Raw genomic sequence first — 26,025 nt, 5'->3', positions numbered from 1 at the left:
CTGTTCTCTAAACCTTGTCCATGCTCTGCAACTTTAAAATGTGTTGAATACATGGGGGCTTCTGACTGATGATATATTTGGGAAACCCAGGGGGACGTAAGCCCCCTTCCTTCTAGAATTCCTGAAAACTCTGACTGCAGACAATGCTTGCAGGCATCCTTTTGAAGACGTATGGCCTTCAAAGCTCAACCTACTTCTCATTAAGTCTTTATTGGGAGCCAGATCTGACACTTAAAACCAGCACGGTCACCTGCTACTAGGCACAAGAGCAAACTTTCCATCAAAAGCGGAACAAGCTCCTTTTATGGTGAATACATCTGAAACCTGCTCACTACCCAGCCACTGTCCCTAGCCTCTCAGCTCTACCCGCCGCCCCCATCTCCAGCCCTTTGTCAAGAAACTCAGAGGAAGGGACAGTTGAACTCAGAGGGGAACATCTTTGTGGCTAGAATGAGTTAGTGCTGGGGCTGCTGGCCCAGCCACTGTGCTAAAGTTTCAGCCGCTGTGACCACACAGAGCATGCCTTGTTCTTTCATGAAAGTTCTAGTCCTAGTTTCCTTACAGGGATGGGGAGACTTCAGCAGAGCCTTTGTGACCAAAGAAATCTCCTGGACAATAGGGACACCCTCCTATAAAGTGCCAGTATCACCCTAGAGGGAGAGCTGAGGCTCCCTCACTGCACAGCTGCCCAACACTTGTAGACCTGGAAAGTTCCATGAGAGCCCAAGAGTAACAGAGGACTCTGCTGTGCTAAGCTCCTCTTAGGCCAGATCACCACCCTTAGAGAACGTTGCTAACACCAGCCACACCACGTGAGGACAAGATGATAGTACACCCAGCTGAACTGCCTTGCTCAGGAGCTGGCTTTTCTGTCTGGTGTAACTCTCTCTTTTATAGAGTTTTTTTTTTTTTTTGCCAAGAATTTTATGATCAAACACAGAAAGTTTAATGGGAGATGGTAAGGATGGAGATGGGTGAGACTTAACTGAGCAATTACCTAACGTCAGTTATTATAGGAGGCACTTCAACTATAATTAATGTTCATTAAGCACCTGTTATGTCCCAAGCACCTTACCTGCATTATTTCAGTCTATATTCATAACTGTCTTATAAGGAAGGTAGAAATATTATCAACCTCATTTTATAAATGAGGATGCTTAGATTCAGAGAAGTTGAGTGACTTACCTAAGGTCATACAGTTTTCAAGTGGTGAAGCTGAGATTTAAAGGTAGGATGTGAATCCATGTCTGCGCAACATAGAATCCCATCTATTTTTTTCTTCATTGAAGTACAACTGACTTATAATAGACTCTATGTATTTTAAGTGCTAATAAGTTTCAGCATATGTGAAACCACATCACAATCCATGTAATAAACATTCATCAACCCAAAAGTTCTCTTGTGGGCTTTCTTCCTCCTGTATCCAGACAACCAAAGATCTGCTATCACTATATATTAGTTTTTAATTCCCAAAATGCATGGTTCCTGGAATCATACAGTGAGTACTTTTTATTATTTTTTAAATACATCTTTTTAAATTCAGCATAATCATTCTGAGATTCACCCACACTGTTGCTCACATCTGTGGTCCGTTTCTTTTGACTGCCGAGTGGTGTCCATTGCATGGTTGGAAAGAGCGGTTTGTTTATCCCTTTTCCTGTTGGTGGACACTTGGTTTATGTCCAGTTTGGAGCTGTTACAATTAAAGCTTCTGTGAACATTTGTGTGCAAATCTTTATATAGACACATGCTTCTCTTACTGGCGGGAAACACCTAGGAATGGAATGCCTACATCATATATGAGAGTTGTGTATTTAACATTTTGAGAAACTGCCCGCTATTTTACAAATGGTATGTCATTTTACATCTCCATCATCACTGCATGAAGACTCCACTATTCCATGATCTTGTCAACACTTAGTGAGGTCATCGTAGCCAATCAAAGAGGTGTAGAGTGTGCTATACTATCTCCCGGGTGCTGTCTGCCACTGGTGAAATCTCTCTTTAAATATATTGTCCATGTTTTTTTTTTTATTTTGTCTGATTGAGTTTTGAGAGTTTTTGTATATTTTGAATATATAAAGTCCTCCCTTAACCTGATATATGATTTGCAAATGTTTTCTTCCAGCCTGTGGTTTGCCTATTGATTCTCCTACCAGTGTCTTTTGAAGAGAAGAAGTTTTAAATTTTGCTGAAATCCATTTATCAATTTGTTTTTATGGTTTATTAGTTGTCCTATCAAGAAAAATTTTTGCAAAGGATTTTTCCTGTTTTTTTTCCTATAACTTTTGTAGCTGTAGTTTTTGCATTCAAGTATATGACCCATTTCATGTAATTTATGTACAGTAGTTGCCTCTTATCTGCAGAAGATACATTCCAAGACTGCATTGGATGCTGTATCCTTGAATGGTACTGAACCCTATATATATTTTTTCCTTGACATATACAATTGTGATAAAATTTCGCTCATAAATAAGACACAATAGAGATTAATAATAACAAAATAGGATAATAATAACAAAATAGGATAATTATAACAACTTACTGCAATAAATGTTCTATGAATATAGTCTATTCTTCTCAAAAATATCTTATTGTACTATATTCACCATTCTTATTATTAATAATGTGAGATGATACAGTGCCTATGTGATGAGATGAAGTGAGGTAAATGACAAGGTGTTGTGACATAGTGTTAGGCTATTCCATAAGGATTACTTGAACACAGGCATTGCAATATCATAACAGCAGATCTCATAACCAAACAGCTACAGAGTGATTAATAGGTGGGTAGGGTATACAGTGCAGACACACTGGAAAAAAAAAATGATTCCTGTCCTAGGAATAGAGCAGGATGGCTAGAGATTTCTTCATAATACTTAGAATAGTACATAATTTTAAAAACAGGAATTGTTTATTTCTGTAATTTTCCATTTAATATTTTCAGACCACATTTCTCTGTGGGTACCTGAAAACTGCAGAAAGAAAAACCAGGATTGAGAGGGGATTACTTTAAATGTAATGGTGAACAAAGGATTTTTTTGTTTGTTTGTTTGGTTGGTTTTATTCTTTGCATGTGGATGTCTAATTGTTTCAACACCACTTGTGAAAAAACTATCTACTTTGCACTTTTGTCAATAATCAAGTGCCTTTGTGTATGTGGATCCATTTCTATACTTTTCGCTGCTTAATTGATCTATTTGCCTGTCTTTATGCCAAATCACATTTTCCTGATTCCTCTAGCTTTCTAGTAAGTTCTGATATCAGGAAATGTTAATGCTTTCAGTTCTTCTTCGGCAAACTTGTTTTGACTTTCCTATTCCTTTATATTACTGTATAAATTTTGTAATCAGTTTGTCAATTTCCATTTAAAAATCCAGATGGAATAGTGATGAAACTCAAATCTCGAATTACATGCTATCATTCTGAACTCTTACCACAAATTGAAGATTTTTGTCATTATTCTTACCATTTTTTAATAATGTAAAATCCAAGACTCACACGGGTTATAGAATCTTTTAGTGACACTGTAAAAACTTAATCAAGTCAGCTGCCATTTTTACTACCAGACACCACATCATAGGACTTAAAGGAGCCAAGTGGATTGTAAATCACGTCCTCAGCTGGGATTTCCCACAGGGATAAAGCCATCATTAGGTGTTTTCTTCATTGCAAAATAGCTTTTCCAAAATGCCTTCTTCGTGTTACCTCTCCTGGTATCCTAGTTCTTCAGTGAATGGGAATAATACACACACCTATGCCTGCAGTGCCTCCTCTCCAAGCCTCACTAGCACCACCGTGATGGGAACCCATTCGCCTGACTCATTTATAAATGCTCAACTATCCATTACATAAAAGGCATGCACTCTCCTGCTCAAAAACACCAATGACACTCAAATGCTACTGAAATGAGGTGTTTTGTTTTGTAGAGTTATGCACATTGAGAGAAGAAAGCGGCTTTAGAGATCATCTTTACCAAAACAACAGAGAAGCAATGTCCAGCTGTTTTGTTTCAGATGTGCAGGTTGATAACCAAGCAGAAAAAGTGACTTGAAGGCAAGGAATTTGTAAGTCCACTCCCACCAGGTATTCTAGTCTTGATTCTGTTTTGTTTTCAGCTTTATGATGGGGTTTGATTCCAATCTCTTGTTTTTTTTCCTCTAAAATTGTAGAAGACTGACCCTTCCAGACCATTCCCTGCCCCTGCACCATCCTCCAGGTTGCCAGTGTCCACACTCTGTGCCTTGGCTTCTCCTGGACCCTCTGCCAGTGGTGCCCTCTCCGTCATCTGTCTACAATGGTTTGTTCCTGAAATGCCTTCACTCTCTACATTTGATGCTGATGTTAAATGCCACCTCTTTCATGAAGCCTTCTCTGATTGTCCCAGTTGCATAAGTAGGTTCTCCACCTACCACCCCCGGTTCTTATCATCCTGGGTCCGAGATGAAAACACACCAGATGGGATGAACAGCATGTTGGTGACTATAAAACAGAAAATGAGTGAATTTAAGGACACAGCAACAGACACATAAAATCAAAGCCAGAATGAAACCCAAAGAGACGAAAAGAGAAAAATCAAAAGAGCCTGGGGAGTCAGTGATCCGTGGGATAACTTCAGGTAGTCTTTAAGGAGTCACAGGAGAAAGAGGGTACCTAGAGTAATATTAAAGAAATCGTGGCTAAGGTTTTTCTGAGTGTGATCAAAACTATATACTCCCGGACCCATGAAGGTCAACAAACCCTCCAGCACCAGAAACATGAAGCTCAATCAGGCATTATCTTAATCAAATTGCTTAAATGTGGCTGCTATGCTTTGTATATAGCTGGTCCCTCAAATGTTTATGTGTTGAAAGCTTGGTCCCCAGTATGGTGGCACTGAAAAGTGGTGGATCTTTTAAGAGGAAGTGGGTCCTTTAAGAGATAATTAGATCCTGAGAGCACTACACTTAGAAAGAATTAATAGTTCTCACAGGACCAGGTTAGTTCCCCCAAAAGCAGGTTGTTCTAAAAGAGTGAGCCTGACTCCTCCCCATTCTCATGCTTCCTTGTCCCTGCCACGCACAGCAATTTCTGCAGGTAACCATCTCCCTTTCTGCTTCCGGGCCATGTTGTGATGTAACCATGAGGGCCCTTGCCAGTGCCAGCACTGTGCTGTTGGACTTTCCAATCATCAGAAACATAAGCCAAATAAATCTCTTTTCTAAAGCACCCAGCTTCAAGTATTTTGAGGAAAAAAAAACGAAGCAAAAAAGTTTGTAAGCAGCTTAAGAAAAAAGATGTTATCGATGTAATGGGACAAAGTATAGAATGAGAGCAGACTTCACGTTGAAATGATGCAAGTTAAAAGTTTGGAGCAACATTTTTCAAGTTCTGAAAAGTCAACCAACTTCTCTATATCTAGACAAACTATCATTTACAAATAAAGGGGGAAATAAAAATTTCTTCAGACTTATAAAAGCTGGAAGAACTCAGCAGCAGAACATCTACATCATAAGAAATCTTAAAGGAAATATAGGCATTGGGTTGAAGGAAATGATACTAACATCATCGGGGTCTGCAGAAAGGAATGGAGAGCACCAGGAATGGTAATTGCACATGTAGGTGCATAAGATCTTCTCTCATCATTTAAGTTCTTCTACAAGATTATTTTAAAAAGATAATTGCTTAGAAAACTAAGATGTCCCTCTCAAAGATTTTTCTCAGATTCACTGTACCTTCTGTTTCCATAATGAAAATCAAGACACAAAATGCCTTCTTCTCTCATAGGCTTTTCTTGAATTATATTTTCTACCTGTAAACTCAGACCCCCCCACTTCTGATTGTCTAAAAGCTCAGGTATTAGCAGTGCTTGTCTAGGTACATAATAGTCACTTATTTAATGTTTGTTGAATAAATTAATGATGGCATTTGTTAATGGGGGAAAAAGACATAACTGCCATTTAAAGCAAAAATAATAAGATATTGGGCATCCATAGAAGTAAAATTTATAACAATAGTACAAAGATTGAGAGAGGAGAAATGGAAGTATACTGCTGAAAGGCTGTTATATGCAAAGCATAACATTATTTGAGTTAGATATATGCACATAACCAAAGCTAACATCCCAAAACCATGTAGCTATAGCTAATATGCCAATGGAGGAGATTAAATGGAAAAATAAATTATAGTCAGTTAGTGTCATGAGCCACTCGCGGGCTGTGTGTGGACTGTCACACATCACTGCCTAATTGAATAGGGAAATCTGGTGTCTGAGAACTTCCAGTGGACATTTCCTCTGGCTGACTGCCCAGAGACATTGTGAGCTCAATTCAAGTTCTGCCAGGTCCCACACAGCAGCAGAGATGGGGTGACCTGCAGCCGCACAGCCCCTCTGAGATGGGTGTGACCTGCTAAGATGCCAATCAACCTGATGACTGAAGGACATCACCAAGCAAGACTCTACTCTTGAAACCTTACCCTTGCTTTTGATGTACCCCCTTAAATAAACCACAGGAGCCATTTTCTAATTGTTTAGCTCCAGCTCTTGCGTCGACTGAACCTATCAGGGCTCCATCTTTAAAACTATCCTTTCTGACTCTTTGTCTTTTGTTCTTCACTAATTATTCTAGACTTCAGTTTATCAGGATGCTTATCCCTCTGAGCAGGCAAAAATTCCCTGGCAAGGTGCTGGCCACCCAGCAATAAGTTAGTTCAAAAGAATGAAAAAAGAGAGGGAAAAGGAGAACAAAATGTCAATCAAACATGTAGAAATATCAAAATGATAGGTTGAAATGATTGGATTTACACCCAATATGTCAATAATCACACTAAATAGAAATGGTCTATACTTATAAATTAAAAGGCAATGTATGAGACAAATATAGAAGCTTAACAATTGGTGAGTCTGGTTGAAAAGTATTCCCATATATTTTCTTATAAATTTTCTATAACTTTGAAATTATTTTAAAAATTAAAATTTAAAAATCATAACCTTTGTAATTATTTTTTAAAGCAATAGATACTGTTTTTCTTTTAAATTTCTGTTCTTAAGTTCTCACAGGCTCTTGCTTTTCCATCTCCCTGAATTCTGGTGGGGTTGTGGCTCTGGGTAGGGAATCAAGACCTGAATTTCAATTCCTGATTCATAAGGCATATGACTTGATCTCTCAGAACCTCAGCCTTTTCATCTGAATATGGACACAATAAAACTTACCCCACAGGGAAACAGTGTGACGTGTACAAGGATGTCCAGTGCTGGTCAGTCAGGAGCACTTAGTTAAAGGCTCGATGCTCAACCGAAGCCTGGACCCAGGAATCTTGAGTCATTTTTAACCCATAGGGTGCAGTTGAGAAAACCCTTGTCTCAGGAGTGAAGGCTTAGGCAAGACATAAGAAAAAAAAAATGCCAGGAGTGGTCATTGATTAGCTCCTGGACAATCTGCTGTCCTCACCCACCTCCAGGAGATCCTTCCTGATGGTTGAGAACCATTCAAGTGCAGTACACACACCAATGACTCTTTCAACAGCCCCAGCAATGAGGGAGAGTGTGCCACACCACACGGCCAACCCCCGTGCTAGTGCTATCGGCTCATCTCCCTGCCCATTAGTGCTGAGACCCTGTGATTTCACAGCTAGACTCTGGTGACAGACCTGCAAATGGTCTCCTACCCTCCATTCTTGCTTTGTCAGCTTCCTTCTCATCTCCAAATTTACTCCTATCTCTGTACAATAGCCAAAGTGATGTTAAAATATGTATCTTTTAATAGACTGTGTTTTAGAGCAGTTTAAGTTCTCAGCAAAATTGAGAGGACAGTCATAGATTTCGCATATGCTTCCTGCCTGCCTGCATGCATAATCTCCCCCATTATCAGCATCTCCCAATTGGTACAATTGTTATAATTTATGAGCCTGTAATGATACATCATTATCTTTGAAAGACCACGAGGGTTACACTAGGTTTCAGTCTTGGTGTTAAACATTCAATGAATTTAGATAAATGTGTAATGATATGTATCCACCATCATAGTGTCAAATAGTAGTTTTGTTGCCCTAAAAATCCCCTGTGCTCTGCCTCTTCATCCCTCTTGCTCCTAACCCCTGGCAACCACTGATGCTGTGCCCACGGTTTGTCTTTTCAGAATGTCATGCAGTTGGAATCATATATCTGTATGTTTTTCACATTGTTTTTTTTTTTTTTTACTTAGTAATACACATTTCTGATTCCTCCTTGTCTCCCTCTATGGCATGTGTGTATGTGTGTGTGCACTGGAGCACGCATGTGTGGGTACATGCCTATACGTGCACTATATTATTCCTTTGTCCAGATATACTAAAGTTTATTCACTCACCTATTAAATGATATCTTGGTCATTTTCAGGTTTGAATAATTATGAATAAAGCTGCAGTCAATATCTGTGTGCAGGTGTTCACGTGGACATGTTTCCAACTCATTCAGAAAAATGCCACAAAGTACAATTGCTGGATCACATTGAGCATATACTTAGTTTTGGGTGAAACTGCCAAACTGTCTTCAAAATGGCTGTACCATTTTGAGTAATCAGCAGTATCCAATAAGGGTTTCTCACCATCTTTGTCAGCATTTGGCATTGCCAGTATTTTACATTTTGGCCATTCTAAACCACATGCAATCATATTTCTTTGTTTTTGTCTTTGTTTGTTTGTTTGTTTTGTTTTTTTGCTGGAGTGGGGATTGAACCCAGGGCCTTGCACTTGCTAAGCAAGCACTCTACCACTGAACTACATCTCTAGCCCTTTTTATTTTATTTTGCGACAGACTCTCACCAAGATGCATAGGCTGGCCTCCAACTTTCCATTCTCCTGCCTCAGCCTCCCAAGTAGCTGGGACTATAGGTGTGCACCACTGTGCCTGACTCTTGTTTTTAATTTGTTATCCCCTAATGGCGTATGATGTTGTACGATATTTACATGCTCACTTGCCATCTGTCTTCTTAGGGGAGGTGTCTGTTAAGATCTTTGATGCACTTTTTAATTGGGTTGCATGTTTTCATGTAAGTTGTCAAAAGTTTTTGAATACTAGTTTTCTGTATACTAAAATATACATATCTGATATACTTTATCAGATTTTTTTTTTTTGCAAATATTTCCTTCCAGCAAAACAACCTTTGGAAAAATCAATTTGGATTATGTCACTTTCTTGCTCAAAATCCTTCAAGGGCTCCTCATTTTCTTCAGCATAAAAACTCAAACTTCTTAGCTTGTTCCAATTTAAATCAAACCTAGACTTCAATGTCACCCCCAGCCTTCCTTAAAGACACACACTTGGTTCCAGTCAAACTAGGCTGTCCTCTGCTACCTAACCCTCTGTATGACATTTATTATGGAGCACCTATTGTGTGCCAGATACCATATGATGTATATTTTTATAATTTCTTATTATGACCGTGGTAAAGTAAGGGTTTATTCCAAGAAGACAGTGGAACTGAAGGACACCTGGATTGGTTCTGCTCTCTTTGACCTCCCATAGCACTCAGTGCCCTCTTCAGAGAGGACTTCTCTAAAATTATTTCTTGCCTGTGATCAGGATTCTTACTGTTCCTTATGTTCAATTTCTACCAAACCAAGCGAGCCTCTTGGGATGAGAGTCCTCTCTTGTTCATATCTATTTTCAAGAACAGGGCTGAGCCAGGAGTCTGAACTGAATGAATGGAAACCTCCTGTGCCTGAACCCTGTGCATTCCAGCAGCATTTTGGAAAGAGTCACCTGGGCCTCCGCACACACCACAGTCTGCTTCCAGGGCGTTGGGTGACTAGGCCTGGGGTATTTCTGGCACCACGTTCTGGAGGGAAATGAAGCAAAGACCTCAGGACAAGGGAGGTGATAAAGTTGCCAAGACTCTGGGTCCCTGCATGGAGGCCTACAGGCTAAAGGCGACCACGGGTCCCTCTTCCTCTAGTTGGTAGAGTCTCTTGACTTTCTGGCCACTGTGGATAAGCATGTGTGCTCTGGTAAGAGGATTGGCATGGACCCAGGTTCTGGGTTTGGGTTTGAGGGAAATTTAAAGGTTCTATCTCATTGTTGGGGCAGCTGGGAGCACAAAGATTCTCTCTAGTCATCACCAAGCCAGCTCCAGGGTCCCGGCACGCAGCATTGGGCAGCACACTGCAAAATGCAGACCTGAGATCCTCATCTGTAAAACAGGAGTCATGATGGTTAGGCATGGTGGTGGGAACAGGGGAAGGAGGGCAAGCCAATTCTGCAGCAGCAGTGTCCTGGGGATGTTGCAGGGGTTGATGTGAACGCAGGAGAGAAGTAGATGAAACGGAAATTTTGCATGGGAGTAAACAACTGTTGGTGCTGCTGTGGTTGTTGTTTGTTTGTGTTTCCTTGCAGGGAATACGGTGTTTTTTTTTTTTTTTTTTTTTGTCCCTTGACAAGAGACATGAAGTCCTTTTAAAAAAGCCTTCTTGGGGATACATTTGTCAGCTTACTCCTTTCTGCCTGTGGATACCTCTGAGAAAGCATCATTAAAGTCTCCCTCCCTGCTGTCGTCATGTCTAAATCGGAGTCCTCGAGAGAGCCCAGGCAGCTGTGGAAGCTATTCCTCGAAGGGCTGAGCTTTGAAACAAGCGATGAGAGTCTGAGAAGCCAGTGTGAACAATGGGAGACGCTCACAGACTGTGTGATCACGAGAGACCCAGACACCCAACGCTCCAGGGTTTACCACTCATGCCACCGCGGAGGAAGTGGATACAGGCAAGACCACACAAGGTGGTGGAAGAGATGTGGAACCAAAAATCTGTCTCAAGAGAAGATTCTCAAAGACCAGGGGCCGCTTAACTGTGAAAAAAAAAAAAATCTTTGTTGCTGGCATTAGAGAAGATACTAAAGAACATCACCTATGGCCAGGCATGGTGGCACACACCTGTAATCTCAGTGGCTCAGGAGGCTGAGGCAGGAGGATGGCAAGTTCAAAACCAGCCTCAGCAAAAGAGAGGAGCTAAGTAACTCAGTGAGACTCTGTCTCTAAATAAAATACAAAATAGGGCTGGGGATGTGGCTCAGTGCCTTAAGATCAATCCCTAGTAAACCCCCCCCCCCCCAAACAGAAAAGAACATCACCTACAAGATTATTTTGAAGAGTACAGGAAAATTGAAGCGATTGAAATCATGACTAAGAGGAGCCTTGCTTTTGTAACTTTTGACAATCACAACTCTGGATAAGATTGTCATAGAGTGTACTATAGGGATACTGCTACATCAATGTTCATAGCAGTACAATTCACAATAGCTAGACTGTGGAACCAATTTAGATGCCCTTCAATAGATGAATGGATTTTAAAAATGTGGCATTTATATACAATGGAGTATTACTCAGCACTAAAAAATGACAAAATCATGGAATTTGCAGGGAAATGGATGGCATTAGAGCAGATTATGCTAAGTGAAGCTAGCCAATCCCTAAAAAACAAATGCCAAATGTCTTCTTTGATATAAGGAGAGCAACTAAGAACAGAGTAGGGACGAAGAGCATGAGAAGAAGATTAACATTAAACAGGGATGAGAGGTGGGAGGGAAAGGGAGAGAGAAGGGAAATTTCATGGAAATGGAAGGTGACCCTCATTGTTATACAAAATTACATATAAGAGGATGTGAGGGGAAAGGGAAAAAAATCAAGGGAGAGAAATGAAGTACAGTAGATGGGGTAGAGAGAGAAGAGGGGAGGGGAAGGGGGATAGTAGAGGATAGGAAAGGCAACAGAATACAACAGACACTAGTATGGCAATATGTAAATCAATGGAAGTGTAACCGATGTGATTCTGCAATCTGTATACGGGGTAAAAATGGGAGTTCATAACCCACTTGAATCAAATGTATGAAATATGATATGTCAAGAGCTTTGTAATGTTTTGAACAACCAATAAAAAAAATTAAAAAAAAAATTCGTCTAGCCAAAGACACAGAGGCAGTTCTGGAAACTTTGGTGGTGTTCGTGGTGGTGGTGGTGCTGGAGGAGGAAACTTCAGTGGCCATGATGGCTTTGGTGGTAGCCATGGTGGTGGTGGATATGGTGGCAGTGGGGATGGCTACAATGGATTTGGTGATGATGGTGGTTATGGAGGAGTGGCCCTGGTTACTCTGGAGGAAGCAGAGACTATGGAAGTGACAGGCAGTAATACGGAAACCAGGGCAGTGGCTATGTCAGGAGTGGCAGCTGTGAGAACTGTATTGAGGAGAGGAGGCGGAGGTGGCTTTGGGTGGTACCGGAAGCAATTTCGGCAGTGGTGGAAGCTACGATGATTTTGGCAATTATGACAATCAGTCATTAAATTTTGGACCCACGAAGGATGGAAATTTTGAAGGCAGAAACTCTGGAGGTGATCCTTGGTCAAACTAGAAAACCAAGGTGGGCTGCCACCACAGCAGCAATAGCGATGACAATGACAGAGGGTTTTGATACTGCCAGGAAACAAAGCTTATCAGGAGAGGAGAGCCAGAGGAGTGACAGGGAGGCTACAGGTTACAGCAGATTTGTGAACTCAGCTGACACACTGATGGCCTCGCTTCTACAACAGAAGGCATGGTTTAGACAATGCTTCTCAGTCTGTATTTGGGCTGTAATTGTGATTCATCGTGTAACAGGTTATTTTAGTTTCTGTTCTGTAGAAAGTGGAAAGTATTCCAACAAAGGGTTTTCATGTAGACTTTTTTTTTTTTTTTTGCACCCATGCTACTGACAACCAAATGTGATGATCTGATCATGAAACTGAATGTGTCTTTAAAAAAAAAAAAAGTCTTCCTCGGACTGGGTGTGGTGACAGAGGAAACCTGGCCCAGACACTCTCTGCAACTCACCTCCCCTGTGAGGCCTCTGTCCTGAGCTGAGAGTGCCAGCTCTGATGTGCCTGTCAGCCATTCCACTCCCCACGCTGTGTCCCCATTCTGTGTCCCCACACACGCATAGAAAATGCTGTAGGCACGCTAAAGGGAAGAGGGATCTGGTGACAGTGTGTCCAGAGGGTTAGTCTCCAACCTTCTGCTTTAAATCTGCCTGGGACACGTTTAAGAAAGAGTGGACCACATTTAGGACCCAAAAACAAAACAAGAAAAAATTAAGATGCCTCTAGTGGTGACCTGGCTTCTGAGGCTTTGGGATGGTGGTATGGAGGAAGGAGGCAGGTGAGGCACAGTGGGCCCGGCAGAGGCCACTGTCTTAGAAGGTACACCTGAGGCTGTGTGTTGAGACTGGCTCACAGTCCTCCTGTGTCTGCACCTCCCATGCTTAAGACCGGATAGTGGGGAAGCCAGGGACCGTACACTTCCATTGGCAGAGGCTGAGAGTCAGGAAGACCAACTCTGTCGTTCAGTGGAGTCAACCATTGCTGCCAGAGCTTGGAAGGGGCTTGCATGAGAGTTAGAGGTGGAGCCAAAAGCCGACGGTGCCTGGCTGAGTTGGAACTATGTCCTGCTGGTGGAACACATGTAGTATTGGTTTCCAATGCCACGTTTCAAAATCCTGGGACTTAAAACAGTCAAGACTAATGTATGCTAGAGGTCTAGACAGAGGTTACCCTTGCTGCAGAGAGTGCCTGGAAGGGGACACGGGTGGTCTTTGGGATGTTAGAAGAAGTCAGGGTCCTTGACACGGATGCTTGATACCAGGGAGTGGCAGTGTGTGGAGAGTCATCCAGCTGTACAGATTATATGTATACTCATGTGGCCCGGGCTCAGTGGTGCACACCTGTAATCCCAGTGGCTCAGGAGGCTGAGGCAGGAGGATCGTGAGTTCAAAGCCAGCCTCAGCAAAAGCAAGGCGCTAGGCAACTCAGTGAGACCGTGTCTCTAAATAAAATACAAAATAGGGCTGGGGATGTGGCTCAGTGGTCGAGTGCCCCTGAGTTCAATCCCCAGTACCAAAAAAAAAAAAAAAAAAAAGAATCTTGTGACTTAGCTACTGCTTGGCTGCTCCCTGAGGTAGGTTTTAAACACCCTCAGCCGTAACCATGGCAGAGGAGAAGGTTGGAGGGCTGGCTGCTGGTGCATATTGGCAGAGCAAACACACGGGCCTCCCAGCACACCATCCTCTCTGTGTACACAGGGTGTTAGGCCAGGCTCTGCAGAGCTGCACTTCATGGTAACAAAGACAACAATGCCACCATCTCCTAACTGTCAATAGCATGCCTTACTCAAGTCTTTGGTCCAATATTTGCAGAGCCGGAGGAGCCACGTCTGCGTTGCAATATTGACTTAGATTCATCACTTACCAGGAAGACCTGAGTGTCTGTGCTGCCTGCTCATCGGCCGTGGCCTCAGGCAACACGCGTGGGGTCGTGGAAAATCACGACTTGGTTTCATGGCCGTTGTGGCTGTTGTCTTTTCCACGTTCCCTGGGAGTCAGGCTGAGGCGGGAGTCAGGAGTTTCCAGGCTGCTGATGAAGGTCACCTGAGTCCTCTGTAATGCCACCTGCAAGATTTGGGAAGAAAGGAGTTGGGAAAAATGAAACCTAGAACCCTCATCTCTCCAGCTGCAGCTTCCAGGACATGGCAACTAGAAAGCTTTTCTTTATGAAAAAAATTTTTCTTTTTCATAAGAAAAACAAATTTCTTTTTTTTATGATTGGGCCAGACCCTGTAAATGCCAAGCCTGTGAGCCTTCCCTTCAGGACCTGACTTCTCCCAGGAACTTCTGAGTGAGACACTTTAATTTTTAATTTTTAAAATTTGTTTTAATTAGTTACACATGACAGTACAATGACCTTGACACATCATACATTTGAATCAGATGGGATATAATTTCTTATTTTTCTGAGTGTACAGGTTGCCGAATCACATTGGTCATGCAGTCACGTAGATACCCACAGCAGAGACACTTTACATTGACAAATCCAAGAGACTCTGTTGCCAGGGGAAGCAGTGGCTCCCCCTTTGTAAGCCCCAGGGTCCCTGAGCCGGGCTGTGACCTGTGACCTCCTGGCTCCCTGCCTCAGTGTCAGCTGGCGAAAGCAAGGGGCCAGCCTGCATCAGCTGGACAAACGAGGGCCTGGACACACTGCCTGGAGGCTCTGCTTTTGCAAGGGGCTGACCCCTCTCTGCAGGTGCTGTGTCCCCAAGGCAGCCCGACTGCCCCCTGCCCCGTCAGGTGGCAAGGAGCTTCCATGTCCCTGCTCTGAGAGTGTTTCTCTTTGCTCCCTTTTATCAGCAATGCTCTGACCAGCCTCCCTGCCCTGCCCTTTCTCTGCCTCCAGGGCCCACACATTCAGGGAGGCCCCCACAACCATTAATTTAGCCAATTTCCTGGGCCACACCATCCCCTGGGGACCCCACTTTGGTGGGCAGCAGCGGAACAAGACTCCCTGCTGTTTCCCTTCCCTTTTAATGACATGGGACAAGCTTCCTTGAGCTGACTCTGGGAGGCAAGCCCCAGGCCAGCCTGGCTGCCCTCCGCCAAACAATGCACACATGTTCCGGAGAATTCCCTCCTCGCCTAATCCGGGCTGGGAAGAAAAGGGCTTTTCTTCTTCTTGTCAAAGGGGGTCTTCGATGCTAAGATACCATTTTGTGTCTCAAGTCATGTCACGGGACTTCTGCCTCGGCCTCACTGCCTGCTCTTTAGAAATGAAAGACACAGTCCTTGATTCACCTCAGGACAAGTGGCCCCCACCCTGTTCTCCTCTGAAAATAAAAGGGGGCTGGGGGCCAAGGGAAGCAGGAAAAGCTCCCCACGCCCACTGTTCCTTTCTCATCCTGGCAACCTCTGCTTTCCGGACTGTTTGCGCAAAGGATGAGCAGAGAGGGCAGAGCCTCACCTGCTGATCTCAAGGGTCATGAATATTCTTATAATCCCCTGGAAAGAAGGGCCCTTTCATTAGTGAAGCAGATCCTGTCCTGGCCGCCTCAGCTCTGCCACCTCCTCCTACCCACTGGCTCTGGCCTCCTGTCTACTGTCGTCTCCACAACCTCAGGGGCCCTGTGGGCTTTAAAGCCTGGGCTGGATGGAGACCCAGGTTTCCACCAGGCATCACAACACTATTTTCCATCCCTAATCCACTTCCCTATTTTATAACAATAAAGAGGTTACAGACATGCAACCTGCTGCGACAAAGGAGCTGGCTTCGGTATACAGAGAACAAATTTCCTGTATTGCTGGTGGTTGCATACATTTATGTTTACACAGTAACCTTTATGTGATGAATGGATTTGAAGTAGCTTTTGGAAATACCTACGAAAATTCAGATGAAGAATTCAAAGTTAAACGGGAGAAAGGTAGCAAAATGAAATCAAATCAGAAAAAAAAAACGTTTAATACCATCGACAAGACATGTAAAAAGTTCCCTATCAGCACAAGAATAGGCTGAGGCTTCCTAGCAGCCAAAGAAAAGGGAGAACAATGGTTAAGAGAAGCTAAGAGTGTGGTTGGTTTTAGTCAGGAGAAGCAGTTCTCCCTCACAATGAGTCTGAGATACCTCTATCAACTTGTGGGACCGCAAACAAAACGCCATACGCTGTGTTGAAAGAGTCTCCCCTAACATTGCCACACTAAAGGTATCATTTCATCAAGCCATGCTAGAATTCTCTGAAGTTGGATTCTCTGCATATTCTCAAGACAAACAGGCCTCTAAGGCTGTTCAGGTTTTCTTTGGAGTCCATAAACACCACCACCCAGTCAGTGCCACACAGGTAGTACTCTCAGGGGCCTGTCCTGAACATACTGATGCAAGGGACAGGCTGTGAGCTGCACTGTCCATTGAGGCCACCACTCATAGCCCCAGCACAACAGAGCCACAAGGAATCCACAGAGCAGAGCTGGGCCTGGGCAGCTGATCTAGGCTGGGCAGCTGATCTAGTGCAGCTGATCTAGTGCCCTGAGCCTGGGCAGCTGATCTAGTGCCCTGAGCCTAGGCAGGCTCACCCTTTGCTTAACAGAGAGCACAGGAAACATCTCTGGAAAATAAATCATACTCCGGCGTCAGGGTGAGTGAGTGGACCCTGCATCAATATTTCTGATGTCAGTCTTGTCTTTGGTTTGCAAACAACTGGAACTTAAGTTACACGAAAATAGTATCCTAGTAACTATTGGTTTTGAATAGTTAATGATGAACACTCATCATTAAATGCTAAGCATTTATTGGGCTTTTAACCTAAAAAACCCTGAACACACAACATATATACACTCTCCTTTTCCTTTTTTAATGAAATGACGAAATCAAGACTTAGAGAAGAATTTGACAGCACACAGCCAGGAATTAGCAGTGCCAGGATTACAACCCAGTTCTACCAGATTGGAGGACTCACAGTGTTCACAGGATACCATCCAAGAAAGAAAATCAGATTAGAATTGAGCTATGGAAGTCTTTTGGTTCAGAGACCATTATTATAACAAACCAGCCTCACAATATTGTCCTCCAGGGATTCATTTTTTGCTATATTTGTTTTGGGATTGGGCCTCTAAAATTTCTTTACAGCTAGGGCATTCTGATAAACTCATTGATTTGATAATAAGTTATTGTATTTGGCACTGCATTGTGTGAAAATCAGATGAAGTCTCTGATCTCTCAGAATCTACAATCTAAATGGGGTAGATGGACACTGAGAACGTAATTAGAAACATGGCATGTAGTAGGAAGGCACAGTTCTGGGTGCTTCAGAGGCATCAAATTAGTCTGAGTAGGGGTGAGGTCAGGGAAGAGCTCCCAAAGGAGGTACTATCTAAGCCTAAGGAGAAGTAGCAGTGAGTGGGGCACATGGAGGTGGGGGTCGAGAAGAGCAGGTGCCCAAGCCTCGGGTGGCACCCAGTGTGTTTGAAGAGTCTATTTAAACAGACCTAGAAAGTTGGTGTGACTGAGGTTCACAGATGGGAGCCTGGAGAAGGCAGAGGTACACCTCTCGGGGCCTCCAAATGCCTTACTGGTGACTTTAGGTCTTTTCATGAGGACAATCAGTAGCACAGGTTTAAGCAGGAGAATAACAAGTATAGGTTGTGCTTTAAAACATCATCCGGCTGAAGTAGTGAGGGTGGGCTGGGGGAAAGCAAGAGGGGAAATGAGGAGGTTCTGCAGGAGCTCTTGGCCAGACCAGACAGGGAGAGGCATGGAGGGCTGAGAGATGTTCAGGGATCCAGTAGGCTCTAGAGAATGATTGGATGTATATATTAGGGGAGGGAGAAGACTCAAGGACAACTCCTAGTTTCTGAGTTGAGCACAAAGATAAATATCACCATTAAGTGAAGTAGGACAGAATGGACTGAGTGCAGATTGGGGAGGATGATACTGAGGTCAGTTCTGAAGGACCTTTGAGAAATGCAGGTGATGAGGCTGATGAGGCACCAGTTTCATCACCAGCCTGGAATTACTGGTGATTAAACTATGGTTGGAGCTTTAACAGTAGCTGAAATCCAGGGACAGTGGACAGACTGAGGGAGGACCAGGACAGAGCTCTGAAAAGCAGAGGAAGAACTGGCAAGGGAGAGACTGAACACCTAGAAAGAGGGGAAAACCAGGAGTGCATGCTGTCATGGAAGCCAAGAGACATGTAGTACTTCAAAGAGGCAATGGCCAAGAGTGCAGAATGCAGTGGTGGTCGTGAGGGTAGCCTGGCCACTGTCCAATGGATGTCATGACATGGGTGCCACTGGGGACCTTAGGCAGAACAGTCTTGGTGGAGTGGTACAGGTCATCTGGACACAACTCACACATGGGGATCCCTGGCTGGACCACCTTCTAACTTCACACCCTGGCTGGACCACCTTCTGGAAGTCACCATTCACATAGATAAATCCTGATTTCAGGTGAAGAGACAAGAGGTAATTGTCATGAGAGCAGATCTTCAGATATTTTACACAATGGGTAATTTCAAATAAGTCACTGCTTTGTATTCTGCGGTTTGGCTAAAGGATCAGACGCTACACTACAGAATAAAAACAGTGATTTTCAATTTTTTTGTTTTGGTTGTAGATGGACACAGTATCTTTATTTATTTCTATTTGGTGTTGAGGATTGAACCCAGGGCCTCACACATGCGAGGCAAGTGCTCTACCACTGAGCTACAGCCCCAGCCCGATTTTCAAAATCTTAATGTTAAAAGTTGTGAGTACCCCAAGTGTTTGTTGGTTGTGTCTCTTGATATTTATTATATTTAAAGTTAAAACAGAAAAAATTAAATACTTATCAATTTATTTGAAAAATCATAATCATATTAGCATAAATAACACTTATGAGAAATGCATGTAGTGGTGAGAGCATTGTTTTCATTTTGGCATTTCTCTTGAATGTCTGTCTTGATGAAACATGACTGAATTCTCATATCTTCTTGTGCATTAAGTCTACTGAAATCTGTTGTTCTGGTTGAAGTATAGGAAGAAAACTTGGCCTCACAGTTATGTAATAGAAAACATAAGAATTTAATAATTTTTTCTCAGGTAATTGCAAATCTACTGTACCTACACTTGACAAAGGTTAGTAGTAAGGTAGAATCTGAAACACATCAATGAACTTGTCAAATTCTGTGAGCTAAAATCCATTAGTGTGCCTCCCACTTTGTAGGGATCTCTACCCATCCCTGATTGGCCATTTGTAAATATGGATTCCCTGGGTTATGCAGATCTTCCAGAGGTTGGTGTATATTCATTCTTCAATATTAAAAAATCACATTCATTCCTATCACCACCATTTCATCAGAAATTTACTGAGAATCTGTCAAGTGCATGATGGAAGATAAAAAGCTTTTCAAAGTTCTCATTTTTGTTTGAATATGCAGCTTTATTGTTGGCAACAGTTACAAGAGGGCTGTTTTCCTTGAAGTGGCAGACTCACTCTGCTCATTGGGTGAGAATCCACCTGCTAAATGATCAAGTCTGAGTTAACAGAAGTTGTCAGTCCATGCTTTGAAGCAAAATATTCCTTGAAGAAAGTGGTAGTTTAGTTCACAACCCTAACTATCAACACAGTGATAAGGGCACATTAGCATTATAAAAAATCATGCTGTCTCTTGGGCCTCTAAAAGGATCTCAAGGATACCAGGGGTCACAGAACACTCATGGTCCACTGGTGGTGCAGAAGGAGAGTTGGCATCTCAGAAGGCAGTTAATTATCAAGACTCTCTTTAATGCCAAAACCAAATAAACAAACTAGTAATAATAATAAAAAAGAGAACAACTTGATAGTTAAAGGAATTAGAAATGCAGTCTGTGCTGCAGTTTTAACTGTGTTAGAAATTTAGCACAGGAACCAGACTATTCCGTTAAGATTTGATTAATTGGTGGGTGTGGTGCAAATGCCTGTAATCCTAGGGACTCCAGAGGCTGAGGCAAGAGGATCCCAAATTCCAAGCCAGCCTTGGCAAGTTAGTGAGGTCCTAAGGAACTCATTGAAATCCTGTCTCTAAATAAAATAAAAAAAGGGCTGAGGATGTGGCTCAGTGGTTAAGTGCCTCTGGGTTCAATCCCCAGTACCAAGAAAAAAAAAAAAAAGAGAGATTATTCTTGTCTGTTACTATCTTTAAAAGACTAGAAAAAGTAACTCTGAAAGCTATATGTCAATTAAGGAGTTTTATTTATAAAAGATAGTTTCATAAAAACAGAATCAAAGCTTTCACAAAGGTTCAACGTGACAAGGGCCTTTAGTAAAAACCAATCAAATCCTCTTATTGATGGGGGGAATAAAGCAGATTTTAATCAAATGATCACGTTTTAATTTTAGATAGCTCATTCTGTCAAGAATGTGGATGGTACATGAGAGGTGAAAATGATGGCCAGTAGCAGTAACAGAGGTGAGGACATGTGTCGAGTGAACTGTGCCAGGATCAAGGATTGGAAGGAGAAGATGGTAAAAAGACATGAATCAGATGAGCTGTGTCAAAAATGCTAGATCCACACCCATCCACACACATACTTAGCAGATAGCAGACTATCCCTTATGATAAAGCAACAGTGAGATGATTTTATATAAGCTGTGCAATAAATATAAAATAATGATGATGATTCTGGCTTACTTCTTTCTCAATGAATTTTAAAAATAAAATGTGCCTTCAACATTCAGAATTCATTAAAATGTATAAAATGGGCATGAGAAATGCCATTTTCCCCTGTTGATATTCACCCGTGGGCCTTTCAGAGTTTGAAATAGTTTGATGTTTAGAACAAAAAGCTTCTGTATAAATATGTGCATCTCTTTTCAAACAAGGTTTTGACTTATCCATGGAGCTGGAAGTAGTGCATAATGGCATCTCTGTTTGAATACACACACATTTTTGCAGTTAAATTTTTTTCACTGTCACCAAAAAAGTTGACGAGAACAACATAGAAGAGGAAGAGTTTATTTTGGCTCACAGGTTGAGAGTGTTCAGGCAGTGGACAGCTGACTCACAGCTCTGGGCCTGAGATGAGGCAGAGAATATCATGGTGGAAAGCAGTTCAGATCAGGGCAACAGGAAGCAGGGTGCCACTCACTAAAGATAAAAATATAAACCCCAAAACATGACCCCAGTGACCTAACTCCTCCAGCCACACCCTACTGTATCTATAGTTACAAACCAGTTAATCCATATCAGTGAATCAATTCACTAATTAGGTTACAACTATCATGATCTAATTGTTTCACCTCTGGAAACTCTTGCCTTGTCTCACGCATTAGCTTGTGGGTCATCTCATATCTAAACCATAAAATTCCACTTCTAGCCCATGAAAGTTCATAATCATTTAACAATGGAAAATACACTTAGTACACTTCAAAGAGTTCCAGCATTCCTCAAAAGTTCAAGTCCAAAATCTCATTGGAAACTCAAGGCAAACTGTTATAAAGATCAAAAGTAATATATATATATCTTCAATATATAATGGCACAGGAGAAACATTTCCATTCCCCAAAGGAGAAATAGGAGTATAGGATGGGACTAAAGCAAGATCCAAATCCAGCTGGGCAAACAAGACCTGTAACTCCATATCGAGTGCCTGAGATACAAGGTATTGTGATGTTTTCCCTAAAGGGTTTGTGTAGCTCTGCCCCTGTGGCCTTGATGGTTGCAGCGACATGGGCTCTCTTTTGGCTTGTCTCTGCTTGATTCCTACAGCGGTCCTTGGCAGATGGTCCAGAGTACTGGCATCTCTTAATCTTGGGGGTCTCCACTGCAGCTTTGGCTTCCTTCTTAGGTCATGAATTGCCCTCTCAGGGGCATCCTGCAAGCGACTAGGATCTTGCAACACTTTGTCTGGCCTCCCAGGCCTTCCTTTGAAATCTTGGTGGAAAGCTCCACAACCCCATAACTTCTACATCCTGCATTAATGTACAGGTAACACCACATAGACGATGCAAGGTCTGCTACCATCTTGAGCAGTAGCCAAGTCTCCTGGGACCAGGCTTGCAGCAGTCTTTCAGTGCTTGGGTGGCTGAGCACAGCAAAACAACTTCCTAGGCCCCTCTGGGCAAGCAGGGTGCCCCCATGGTCTCAAAGGCATTTTTACCTTTACAACCTTGAGTCTTAAGACAGGTGTGGCCTTGTCAATTCCAAGTTGCTCTCAAGCCATCTTTCCTATTGTTTCTGGGTAAAGTACACAGTGTCTCTTTAGTGGTTGTAATGTTTTTAACAACCTCAATTTCCTTAGCCCCAGTTTTACATGTACTTTTCTGGTCAAACTTCAAGTTTTTCAAAATTTTCTCCTCCTGATTATCATAGTAAACTTGGCAAAAAAAAAAAAAAAAAACCCACCCATAATATCTATGTCACCATTTGAATGCCACATTAATGAGTCCATCACTTTTTTTTTAAACCTTTTAAAACATTTATTATATTTTTAGGTGTAGATGTTTAAATTCAGCATCACAGAAAATCTCAGGACATGGGCAAAATGTATATAGTTTCTTTGCCAGAATGTAACATGAATGGCCTCAAGTCCACATTCCAATAGAGTCCTCCTTCTCCTCTGAAACTTCATGAGCCCAGTCTTTACTGTCCACAGTCAACGGACATTTTGGTCTTCTGAGCTCCCACCATTGAACTATGCTTATGGCACTCTAAAGGTTTTCCAGCTTGCATCTCTAAGCTTTTCAAAAATTCCTTCCCTTGCAAACCAGCTCCAAAACTTCTGAACCATATGGTCAGGTTAGTCACAGTAATAACCCCTCCAATTGGTACCAATTTGTTTTAGTCAGCTTTTTCATTACTGTGACCAAAAGACCTGGCATGAACAACATAGAGGAGGAAAAGTTTATTTTGGTTTATAGTTTCAGAGGTTCAGCCCATGGTTAGCTGACTCCATAGGACTGAGGTGAGGCATCATGGTGGAAGGGCATGGTGGAGGCAATCAGCTCAGTTCACAGCAACAGGAAGCAGAGTGTTCCACTCACCAGGGACAAAATATAAACCCCAAAGACATGACCCCAGTGACTTCCTTCCTCCAGCCACACCTTATCTGCCCAAAGTTATAACCCAGTTAGCCCACATCAGTAGATTTAGGCAATGATTAAGTTACAACAATCATACTCTAATAATTTTATTTTCCATCTAAACCATAATAGTGGACTGCATGAAAAGGAACTGTTATCTCAGGGTGGTGGAATAGGTGGGAAGGAAACTACTACTACACCTCCATCCCATCTGTACCTGCTCTTTTTCTAGGCTCTGGTCAAACTAACATGGCCTCTCATAAAAGGCCTTATCAATTAGTGAGCAGTGTAACTTCAGACAACCTCTTGTCTGAAGAGTTGATCTGTTGGTAAAATGGTTATGATGCCAACCTTGGTATGTTAAAACAAAAACAAGTGAGGCAATGTATTTAAAACCTGGAGCATAGTAGATATATAATAAATGAGAATTTCCCTCCAGTTCAGCCTCATAATAAAGCTGCATCTCAAAGAAGGACTAGAAGTCATGTTATTTTAAGAAAGCCTCATCAGCAGCATCACCAAAATCCACTGAGGCTAGAGATCAACAGAAAGCTGTAATTTAGCTGCTAAAATTTGAAAATTGAGAGGTTTCACATTAATACTCAGAACTCCAATTTATCTTGCAAAATGCCTGGCTGTGGAGGCACTGAATCATGGCCCTGTACCTAATTCTTCATGTGACAGAACAGAACATGCCTGGGCATCAGGATAAAAGTCTGTAGCTCTAACATTAGCTTAAAAAATTATTATTTTCTCTGGGCCTCTTTTCTTTTTGCAAAATTAGAGCTATCACTGTTTTAAAAGCTGTAGTTCATTTTTTTAGATAAACAATGAAAATCCGAGGGCAAAAAAACGTATATATCACTCTTCTAGTCACACCATACTCTATACAATTAGCCAGATATTGGGAGGCTTTTAAACTACTTTAGAATATATAAATAATTGGTTTGCATAAAAGATTACTCAAACTACAGACATCAGTATAAAAGCCACAATGATTCAGAAAGGAGAAAATATTTTTAAAACAAATAACTATTTTATGCTTAAATACATGGGAAGATTTGAGCTTTCCACTATGAGATGATGAACATGCAGACATGCTGCATATCCATCTGCTCTAGAAAGTTCCTCATTTCCATATTCTCATCTTGTAGCTGTAAGGAGGTTGAGCATGCCACGCCTCATCTGTGGAGGCTTTCTGCTTGGCTGGCTTCAGACAAAGTTACCATTAACTCCCCAACCTGCAAGAAAATGATTTGACACAAAGGGTTCCAAAATGTCCTTCTCTCCCCCTACAAGCCTGCAAACAAATGGTACAGGAATGAGGTCAGAAAGGAATCCCCGCCTACCAGGCCGCTGAATTCATTTACCTACCTCAGAGCCCATTCAGGGAAAGGGGTGGGACAGGGAACAAGAGATGCTTGGAGGCCAAGTGGAGTTTGGGGGTCGAGCGCTACATTACAAGATTTGACAGGCCTTTGCCAGCCTTCAGCTTCTTTGTGTCTCTCACATAATAGAGAAACACAAACTGAGCAGCCCAAGATCTGTGGTTACACCCTTGGACAGAGCACACTCTTTGCAAATGCTAATAGTATTGTAGCATCCTGTCACCCAGGAACACAAAAAAGGATGTTGATTTTCACATGAACCAGAACAGGCCCATTGTACACAAGTTTGTGACCAACTTGTAGTATCTGCACATCAAAAGTCCAGCCAATCATAGACAGCTGGCGAATTGTATCAAAGGCGGGTGCCCAACGAGAACATCCAAGTCCAAATGCTTCATTCCACCAATAGGGTACCATAACATAGTACTTTTGACATGAACAAAAATTACACTCCACAATCTTGATTCAGCTATAACCATAGTAATTACAAGAATGTAAATGTGTCAAATGTTTAGAAAGAAGAAACAATGTGTGGAAATAGAAGTGGTTTTGTGCTTGGGCCCACAGTCTCTCAAATGGCAGAGGCAGCAAATGTCAGGGATGTTCAATACCCACTCATTTTTGAGGTATTCTGAAAAGATAAACTCAGGATCCTGAGTTTTGGCAGAAAAGTAGCTATTTTCATTCTAATAGCCTTGGGAAGCCAGACATATCTCAAGGCAAGAAAATTAAAGAAGAAATGTATATAAGATTTCTGGAAATAAATTTAGTTGAAATTATAATGGCTTCTACTAATAACTTTCAAAAGGGTTAGATTTATTGGACAAAAGAAGACAGTCAAAAGGAATAATTTGAGAAAATCAAATATTCAATCAAGGTTTTAAAAACTAGGATAAAAGTAATTGTTTCTTAACAGGGCAATTCAAAAAAAACTAAGAGGCTCTACATGGGTAGGTGAGAATTAAGAGAAATTGCAAAGCACTAATTTTTACTCCTAACACTGAAGGCCTTTCTTTGGCTGACATAAAATTTTAACTCCCGAATCTCATCTTGTCCAGTAGGGCTGCACAAGGAATCACATCTTTGTTGGTAATTCCATTCTTGCAATGCAACAACAGCTTTGTATAGTTAGGGCTATTTCTATTATTAAATGAGCTCATTTTGCCCTTTTTAGATGCATCATGTGCCCTGACAGAAAGCATTCCTGATAGCATAAACATATTACCTTTCCTAAAAGTATTTCTGGAAGGACAGTGCATTTCAGAGAGTACACAGGTTTATAATAATACTGCTTATGATAAAG

At 42.0% G+C, this 26,025-nt stretch overlaps 1 long non-coding RNA gene across 1 annotated transcript; it reads right to left on the bottom strand.

Moving 5' to 3' along the window:
- Positions 1–1,494: 1,494 nt before the first annotated feature.
- Positions 1,495–14,491, bottom strand: LOC144376363 (uncharacterized). Its single transcript, XR_013436767.1, has 2 exons — positions 7,193–14,491; positions 1,495–4,482 (listed from the first exon to the last, which is right to left on the bottom strand). It is a non-coding gene; the product is annotated as an uncharacterized LOC144376363 (long non-coding RNA).
- Between the last annotated feature and the right edge of the window lie 11,534 nt (positions 14,492–26,025).

The sequence above is a fragment of the Ictidomys tridecemlineatus genome, chromosome 3 (assembly GCF_052094955.1).
Source record: "Ictidomys tridecemlineatus isolate mIctTri1 chromosome 3, mIctTri1.hap1, whole genome shotgun sequence".
Lineage (NCBI taxonomy): Eukaryota > Metazoa > Chordata > Mammalia > Rodentia > Sciuridae > Ictidomys > Ictidomys tridecemlineatus.
Note: the sequence above shows the minus strand (reverse complement) of the source record. Positions and strands in the feature narration are given on the sequence as shown.